Below are 9,591 nucleotides of genomic sequence, written 5' to 3'. Positions count from 1 at the left end.
TTATGCATTTGTCTGCCGGTGGACGCGCAGGGTGTTGCCGCGGTGTGCTGTCGTGAAGAGCACTGCAGGGGACGTGGGGGCGCGCGGCTCCCCCAGGACAGAGGCTCCCCGTCCACTGCCAGGCTTTCTCCCCCAGCCGTGTGTGTCCTTGTATCTCTTTCCTCTTACATGGAAAATGCTGGTTCCCACCAGCGTCACTATGATTATTTATTGGCTTTGGCTTGTCACATCTTTACCACGATGTCCAAGGAGCAATCCTAACGTCACCGCTCCGTGCGGCCGGGCTGGTGGGCAAGTCTCGCCCCTTCGCCGGGACTGCCTCGCGCTCCGCACGCACCTACTGACATCACCCGGGTTTCTCTCCCTGAACCTGTTAGTGGAGCGGGTCAGGGAGTTTCTCGGGTGTAATTTCCCTCGGTCTCCTGGAGGGGCCCCATACGAACCACGATCATGCGCGGTCGGACTGGCTGCGGCGATAACGGACTTCAGCTCGTCCATCCGTGCTCACGACCGTCACTCGTCACACTTCTTTCTCGTCCCACGTCGCCTGGTTTTCGTATTTAAATTATATCAGAGTGGTGGAATGGATTCGGCACGCACCCCCTTCTCCCCTTCTCCCTACATTTAGAAGTTTGTAAAAACAGGCTAAAATACCCCTTTTCATTTGCGGGGAGCCTGGGAACCTGTCTTGATTTTTCACATGTTTGTGGGAAGGTGGTCAACCATTCATTCAGTTTCTTTCGTGGTTAGAGGACCGTTCAGGCTTTCTGTTTCTCTGAGAGTCACGTTTGGCAAATGGTATTTTTCTAGGAACGTGTCTCTTTGTTCGCTCTTACGAGTCGTATGGACAAAGGGTATGGATAACACCACCCTCCTCGCCGCATCCGTCCCGCACGCCCACGGGGACGCCCCCTTTTCCTTCCACACAGTGGCCTTTATGCCTCCTATCTTTTCTCCCCCTTGGGAGATCTTGTCAGAATTCTGGCTATTTTATTAATATTTTTTCAAGAAATCCACTTTTACATTTTTTGTTTCTATTATGATTTCACCTTTTATTGCATGCATCCTTCTGCCTCCTGTCATATAGTACATATTTCTGTGGTTATTTTGCTGCCTTAAGCTGGATGTTTGACTCCTTAATCCCCAGCTCTCTTTGCTGCTACAACTGTTTAAGGGATCTGTTTTCTTTTTTTTTTATTTTTTTTTAATGTTTATTTATTATGAGAGACAGAGAGAGACAGAGCATGAGCAGGGGAGGGGCCGAGAGACAGGGAGACACAGAATCCGAAGCAGGCTCCAGGCTCTGAGCCGTCGGCACCGAGCCCGATGTGGGGCTCGAACACACCACCCGTGAGATCACGACCTGAGCCGAAGTCAGACGCTCAACCGACTGAGCCACCCAGGCGCCCCTAAGGGATCCGTTTTCTGCAGAATTCTGCTTTCGCTGTGTCCCACCATCCCCTATGTGGCACCACCAATATTTATCTCTGAGTGTTTTATTGTTCTGTCACTCATGAATGATCTGGAAATCTGGTTTAGGGGCACCTGGCTGGGTCAGTCGGCACGGCATGCGACTCTCGATCCCTGGGTTGTGAGTTCAAGCCCCACACTGGGTGTAGAGATTATTTAAAAATAAAATCTTAGGGGCGCCTGGGTGGCTCAGTCGGTTAAGCGTCCGACTTCGGCTCAGGTCACGATCTCACTGTCCGTGAGTTTGAGCCCCGCGTCGGGCTCTGTGCCGACAGCTCAGAGCCTGGAGCCTGTTTCAGATTCTGTGTCTCCCTCTCTCTCTGACCCTCCCCCCGTTCATGCTCTGTCTCTCTCTGTCTCAAAAATAAATAAACATTAAAAAAAAATTTTTTTAATAAAATCTTAAAAAAAAAAAAAAAGGAAATTTGGTTTCAGATTCCCAAGTGTCATGTGAAGCTCCTTCTGTCGCTGATTTGCAGCCTCCTAGCGCTGGGGCCAGAAAACAAGGCCCGGGCGGCACTGGGTCCTTAACCTCGTGCTCACGCGTGTGCTGTGGCTGTCTCTGATGAGAACGCAGCCTCCGCTGGGGAGGGCCTGGGGTCTACATCCGTCTTTGTGGGGCTCGTGGACGCACTGTTCAAATATTACGCATCATTTCTTAACAGTCTGTGGCGCGGGGCCACGGAGATTCCCACGTGGACTGTTGCTTCCCGCAGCGAAAGCTGTACTTCAGGTGACTACGTCCCCAACTGGGCCACCTGTCACCACGCACTGCTCGCACTTTCCCGAATAACGGATTCTGTCTGAAAATCTATGTTGTCCGATTTTAACTTAGCTATGCCAGCTCTGTCCTGATTAATATTGGCCTGGCTTTTTTAAAAATATCCTTCTACCTTAGGCTGGTGCATGTTCTTGTATTTCAGATCTGCGTCCTACGCGTAACAGAGCGGGGGCGCCTGGGAGGCTCAGTCGATTGAGCCTCCAACTTCGGCTCAGGTCACGATCTCACGGTTCGTGGGTTCGGGCCCCGCGTCGGGCTCGGTGCTGACGACTCGGAGCCTGGAGCCTGCTTCGGATTCCGTGGCTCCCCCTCCCTCTCTGCCCCTCCCCCGCCCGTGCTCTGTCTCTCAAAAACGAACAAACATGGCAAAAGCCCTCCTTGTCTGTGGTCTTCGGGAATGGTCCGAGGGTGCCGCTAGGGCAGGCTTCTCTCCTCACCCCGTCCGCAGACACCGCGTGTGCAGAAGGAACGCGTTTACCGGTTTGCTGGGCGCCGGGCGGCTGCCACGGCAGCACCGATCGCCTCTGTTCTGGAGGCCCGGAGACCCGCGTCGGGGGCGGGCAGGGCCGGCTCCCGGGAGGGAGACGCGGTTCCGTTTTGCGGCCTCCCACGGCGCGTCCGCTCCCCTCCCCTCCGCGTCGCTTCGAAGGCCGTCCCTGCGTCTTTGGCCTCCCGTCCTGCGGCCCGGCGCGGCCCGGTTAGGTTGGTTCGCATCCGTCCGCCGTGGGGCTCGGGCCTCTGAAACCGGAGGATGCGTGCCGTGGTCATTTCTGGAAGGTTCTCAGCCGTCGCCCACTGTCTGCGCCCTCGCGTTGTGGCGCTCGCGTTCTGTGAGCGCCGAGCCTCCTGCCCGCGCCGCGCGTCTCCACCTCCGCGGTGGCATCGGGCCGGTTTCCAGCCGCCACCCCGCCCGCCAGCCGAGTCCCGTCTCCAGCTCTGTGACCGGCCACTCAGCGTTCTCTCGGGCTTCCGTTTCTTGCCGCAGCCTTTTCTTCCATCCGCCCACAGCCCGGAGCCGATGCGCCTCCCTGGCCTCTCGCTGGGCCCCGGGAGAGATTTCCTGACCCTTCCCCTGCGCGTGCAGACTTGGGGGCCCTCAGCTCGGAGCGGGGGTCTTGATGTCACCGCTGCTCTTCCTGGGCACAAGCCCTGGTCTGCCGAGCCTGCGTGCCGGCCCCGACGGGCGGTTCTGGGCCCGCGGCTGCCCCCAGAGGCCCTGCGGCGCTCCCTGACCGTCCAGCTTCCAGTTCCCCCTGGACTCCTGGTACGCGGGGTTTCCCTTTCTTTCTTAAAATCTCAGCTTTGCGTCCGGTTCCGATTTTACGTTCAGCTCACGGTTCTAGATGTTCTGGTCGTCAGAGGGGAAGCAGAAAGCGTGAGGGGCTGAGAAGCCGGGTAGGAAGGCAGAATGCGTGGGGCAGACTCGCCAAGCCAGGGGGGAAACACCGCGGTCCAGCAATGCCGGGGCCTCCAGGACTGAGGGTCCAGATCCTCCAGAGAAAGAGGAGCAGACCCTCTGGGCCGGTTTTCCTCCTGAGGCACCTGCTGACTCGTGTGCTGCACGGGACACGAGCACAGGGGGGCTCCAGAACATTACCGCTCCGGGGACGCGGAGTTGAGCTCAGGGCGACCTTCAGAGGAGGAGGGCGCTGGTGACGTCATGCGCCTCACAGGTGGGACTCCTGGGGACTCCAGGAGAGTAGAGCCCCGGAAGGACGGGCAGACAGGAGGTAGAACAAGCCTTGTCTACACCTCAGTCCCTGAGTGGATTGAAGGGATCCGTCCCTCTCTGGGGGTGATCCTCTCTGATAAGTGTAACCTCATCCACAGGATCTCTTTTTATCCCCGTTCACAATGTCTGTCACTTTAAATTCAGAGTCCCTGGGGGTTTCTGGCTCAGTCAGTTAGGTATCTGACTTGATTTCAGCTCAGGTCATAATCTCATGGTCGTGAGATCAAGCCCCATATCTGGCTCGGTGTTGAGCTTAAAGCCTGCTTGGGATTCTCATTCTCTCTCTCTCTCTCTCTCTCTCTCTCTTTCTCTCTCAGAAACAAACAAAAAAGGGTCACCAGACATCAAGGGACACCGGGCTGGCTCAGTCAGAGGAATGTGTGACTCTTAACCTCGGGGTCATGAGTATGAGCCCCACACTGGGTGTGGAGATTACTTAAAATAAAGAAACTTAAAGGGCGCCTGGGTGGTTCAGTCTGTTGGGCATCCGACTTTGGCTCAGGTCATGATCTCACAGCTCGTGGGTTCAAGCCCCGCGTCGGGCTCTGTGCTGACAGCTCGGAGCCTGGAGCCTGCTTCGGGTTCTGTGTCTCCCTCTCTCTCTGCCCCTTCCCCTCTCATGCTCTCTCTCTCCTTCAGAAATAAATTAAAAAACATTAAAAAAAATTTTTTTAAATAAATAAACTTAAAAAAAGAGTCACCCAGATAGCAGCACATCGAGCCAAGAGGAGAAGCAGGGGTCAAGTATTGCAGCTATCAAACAAGTTTGGCAACAGCTGTGATTAACATGTTCAGAACAACAAATGGCGAGATGGAAATTTTCACTTGGAGAAAGGAGACGTTCTTTTTAAATCAAAGAAACTCTAGAATTAAAAATGAAATAACCACAGTAAAAAGTGCAACGTATGGGTTCACAGCCAGGACAGAAGTGCAGAGGCCTAGCGAGCTGTGACGTAGACACAATAAAAGATGAACACAAGGAGGAAAAATGCATAGAAAATGCGGGAAAGAGCATGACAGACACACAGGACATGCACACAGGTTTAACGCATGAATAAACTGAGTCCGAGCAAGGGGAATTGGGAAATTGGGGCAGAATTATATCTGAAGAGGGATGGCTGAGGCTTTCCCCAAACTGGGGAAAGGCCAGTTCAAGAAGTGCCACACACCTCAACACAGAGGAGCGCAGAGATGCTCCTGATTGTAGGAAAGCCACCGAAAAACTAAAACGAAAGAGAAAACCTAAAACGGCCAGAAAAGAAGACACCATCTAGAAAGGCAGCAGTAACGCGTTTGACCTCTCCACGCAAGTAAGGAAATCCAGAAGACGACGGAACGGTGTATTTTAAGTGCCAAAGAAAGGTAATTGCCAACTTGGAATATTATATCAATGTGCCAAGTGAAAGGAAAAGGCAAAATAAAACCATTTCCAAACACTCCCCACTCGAGAAGTAGAGAGATTTCGTCACAGCAAACCTGTATACCAAAACCAAAAATCTCAGTGACGGTCTATTGGAAAATGACCCCAGGTGGAAACATGGAAATGCCGGCTGAAAAGAAGAGTGCAAATATGTCAGTACCTTTAGGGCATGTTGACTGCAGAAATCAATACGACAATTCATTGTAGGGTTTATAATATTTGCGGAGTTAAAATGCCTGCTCGTAACAGCACATAGGTGGGAGAGGCAGACGGATTTAAAGAGCTGGAAGGTGTGTATGTGGTCTAGGAAGTAGCAAAACTGCGAGCTCACACTGGGCCCTAATAAGTGAAAGATAAATTTTATAATTGAATTTTAGAGTTGTGAATTATTTTGTAATTGCCAGGAAGCAGTAAAAGGAACAATTCACATTAGACCATAATAAGTGAAAGATGGGTTTTATAATTATTTGGGTACCTACTAAGAGTATAACAAAAGTATTACTAACAAGCAAATGGGGAAGAAGAAGAGGAGGAGGAGGAGGAAGGGAGGGAGAGGGAGGAGGAGGAGAAGGAGAAGGAAAAGAATACTTGATTAATCCTAACACAAAAAGGGAAGAAAAATGGAATGATAGATATAATATAGCAGATTTAAAGTTAAATATGTTGGTAATTGCCAGGAATCTACTAAAAACACTCCAACTAAAAAATAGATATTGTCAGACTGAGTTTTGTAAAACAAAATCTACAAAAGTTTAAATAAAAGGATGAAAAAGGATGTTATGATAACACCAACCAGAGAAAAGCTAGATATACGGATATCATACCAAGTAGACTTTAATTAAGGCAAGGAAAATAACTCAGGATAAAGAAGACTTCATGATGATAAAAGGGCTCATCAGCCAGGAATATAGCAACTAAATTGTACGCAACTAATAACATAGCTTCAAAACACATAAAGAAATACTGATGGCACTGAAAGGAGAAATAGATAAATCCACAATCACAACGGCAGACTATAACACAGCCCTTGGAGCAACTGGTGAAATAAGCAGACAAAACATTAATGGATATATTTGAAAATAAAGCTGATCAAACTGATAAAAGACGGAAAATATATGGAAGTATATATATTCTTTTCAAAGGCGCATGAAACATTTATCACAACTGTCCATATTCTGGACGAAAAAGCATACTCTATACCTTTCCAATGATCGAAATAATTCAAAATATATATTCAGACCACAGTGGAAATAGGCTAGAAATCAATTACAAAAGAATAATGGAAAATCCTCAAATGTTTGATAATTTAGCAACACATATCTGAATAACTCACAGGCCAAGGAAGAAATCTTAATGAACACTAAAAATTGTTTCACCCAAATGACAATGAAAATACAATATATCCAACTTCATGGGATCAGCTAAAGTTGTCTTTTGAAGGAAATTTGTAGCCTGAAATCCATATATCGGAAAAGAAGGAAAGCTGAAAATCAATGATGATCCATCTCACAAAATAAAGATGGGGCACCTGGGTGGCGCAGTCGGTTAAGCGTCCGACTTTAGCCAGGTCACGATCTCGCGGTCCGTGAGTTCGAGCCCCGCGTCGGGCTCTGGGCTGATGGCTCAGAGCCTGGAGCCTGCTTCCGATTCTGTGTCTCCCTCTCTCTCTGCCCCTCCCCCGTTCATGCTCTGTCTCTCTCTGTCCCAAAAATAAATAAATGTTGAAAAAAAAATAAAGAAAGAAAGAAAGGAAAGGGGAGGAAAGAAAGCTTAAAATAGGGAAGAGAGGGGAAAACTAACAATAAGCATAAAATACAGAATAAGAGCAAAATTGATGCAACAAAAAACAAATGTATCATAGAGAAAATTGACGAACCCACCCAAGCAGTTGGCTCTACAGAAAGAAAAATAAAGTGGGTAGACCCCAGAAAGACTGAGCAAGAGAGAGAGAAGGTGTGAATCACCACTATTTGGGGTGAAAATGAAAAAGCACAGAAACAGACCCTCAGACCCTAAAAAGATGACAAGCAAATATTATGAGCAATTTTGTGTCAATACATTCACTTTCCATCATCAGTTTTTTGAATCCTTATTGCAGTATAAGGTACCCGTGTGGAGGGCACAGATATTCAGGTGTGCGACTCAATGGATTTTTTTGTATACATGCACCTGTGTAACCACCACAGAAATCAGGACGGAGGACGTTACCTCAAGCCCTCCTTGGCCAATACCTCCCTCCAAGAGTACTGGTGTTGACTTCCACGGCCATGGCTTAGTTTTCTTTATTTTCAAAACGACACAGCACATAGATTTGGCACCTGGCTTCCTTTGTCTTGGTTGTGTGTGCGGATTTATCACAACGTGTGAGGTTCCGTTTCGTCACGGTGTACTATTCAGTGCGTGAGCATACCAGAAGTTACTGATCCATTCCATTCCTGATGGCCACGGAGGTCGCTTTTAGCTGCTTATGAGTGAGGCTGCTGTGGGCGTTCTCATGATGTCTTTTGGGGATCACCGCACTGTTTCCCTTGGGTGTAGACCCAGGAGAGTTGCTGGGTCATGGGTAGGCATTGGGTAGCTTTAGTAACTAGTGCTGAGTTTTTTTCAAGATTGTCAAGCTGTTCCACTCTCCCCAGCCTTGACAGGGACCCTCGCTTCAGCTCTGCTGGTCGTGCTGTGCTGTCTCATCATGGCTTTACCTTGCGCTTCTCTGATGACAGACGAGGTGGCACCTCTTTTCACACAGTTCCCCGACCCCCTGAGCTCCTCACGTACAGCACCCGCTCAGCTCTTTTGACCATTTTTTATTGCGTTGTCTGTCTTGTTCTCTCTACTTATAGGACCCATGTATTTTGGATACGGATTACTTGCTGAATCTCGTTATAGGTAATATCGTTCCTTTTCACACTTAGAGGGATCTTTGGATGAATAAGTGTTCTTAGCTGAGCTAGCCCAGTTTAAGAAAAACTTCCCTTGGGGGGTGGCGCCTGGGGGGCTTAGTCAGGTAAGTGTCTGACCCTTGATTTCTGCTCAGGTCATGGTCTCATGGTTCATGGGATCGAGCCCTACGTTAGGCTTTGCGCTGGCAGAGCGGAACCTGCTTAGGACTCTCTCTCTCTCCGTCTCCCTCTCTGCCCCTCTGCTGCTTGCGCTGTCTCTCTCAAAACTAATAAATAAGTATTTTTTAAAAAACTTCCTGTAGCTACTGATTCTTGTGTCCTATTTAAGAAATCTTTGTAACCCCAAAGTCACAATTTTATTTCACCTTCTAGATGTTATGTTGTACCTTTGACATTTGGATTAGAAGTCTGATGAGATCTTTATCTTTGTTCCTCTACATGTCATACATCTTTTTTTTAAGTGATTTTAAGTTCGTTTTTTTAGAGAGAGACAAAGTGGGGGTGGGGGGAGGGACGGAGGGAGGGAGAGAGAGAATCCCGAGAAGGCTCTGCGCTGTCCTCCCAGAGCCCAATTCGGGGCTCGAACCCACAAACCATGAGATCATGACCTGAACCGAAGATGGACACTTAACTGACTGAGCCCCCTGAGTGCCCCTGTAATAAATCCCTTAAAATTTAATTTTTTATTAAGACTTTACTTTTTTGAGCAATGTTAGGCTCACGGTAAAACAGTGGGGAGAGGACAGTGATTTCCCACCTGCACTACGCAAGCCCCTGTGCCGTCGGCGTCCCCACCACAGTGGGACGTGAGTGCCCTGGAGGAAGCTACGGTGACCTGTCATCATCGCCAGGGCCTGTGTTTACAGGAGGGCTCAGTCCGCGCGCACGCCCTGGGTCTGGGCCAGGGTACAACGACATGTACCCATCTGCTATCGGGGCCTGCACTGGCCACGCCCGGTCCCTGCCTCTGCAGCGCCAGCCCCCCGGAAACCACGGAGCCTCTTACTGTCTTCGTAGTCCTGCCTTTCCAGAACGAGTCACTGCCTGCTTTTCAGTCCTTCCCTGTCACTGAGTCTCAGCTGTTGACTTGCGATGCGCTTTGATGATCACCTTCGTTTGCGCCTGCCTTGGGGTTCTTTTCACATCCATCAATTTCTAGCTTGTATGCAGTCTAGGCATCTTTTGCCGTCATTTCTTTGGACATTTTCTTCTCCACACTTTTCCTGGGACCCCAACTACATGTGTGTTGGACTTCTCGATATTGTGCCATTTATCAGTGCTGCTGTTT

This window comes from Acinonyx jubatus, chromosome B3, assembly GCF_027475565.1.
Source record: "Acinonyx jubatus isolate Ajub_Pintada_27869175 chromosome B3, VMU_Ajub_asm_v1.0, whole genome shotgun sequence".
Classification (NCBI taxonomy): domain Eukaryota; kingdom Metazoa; phylum Chordata; class Mammalia; order Carnivora; family Felidae; genus Acinonyx; species Acinonyx jubatus.
Note: the sequence above shows the minus strand (reverse complement) of the source record.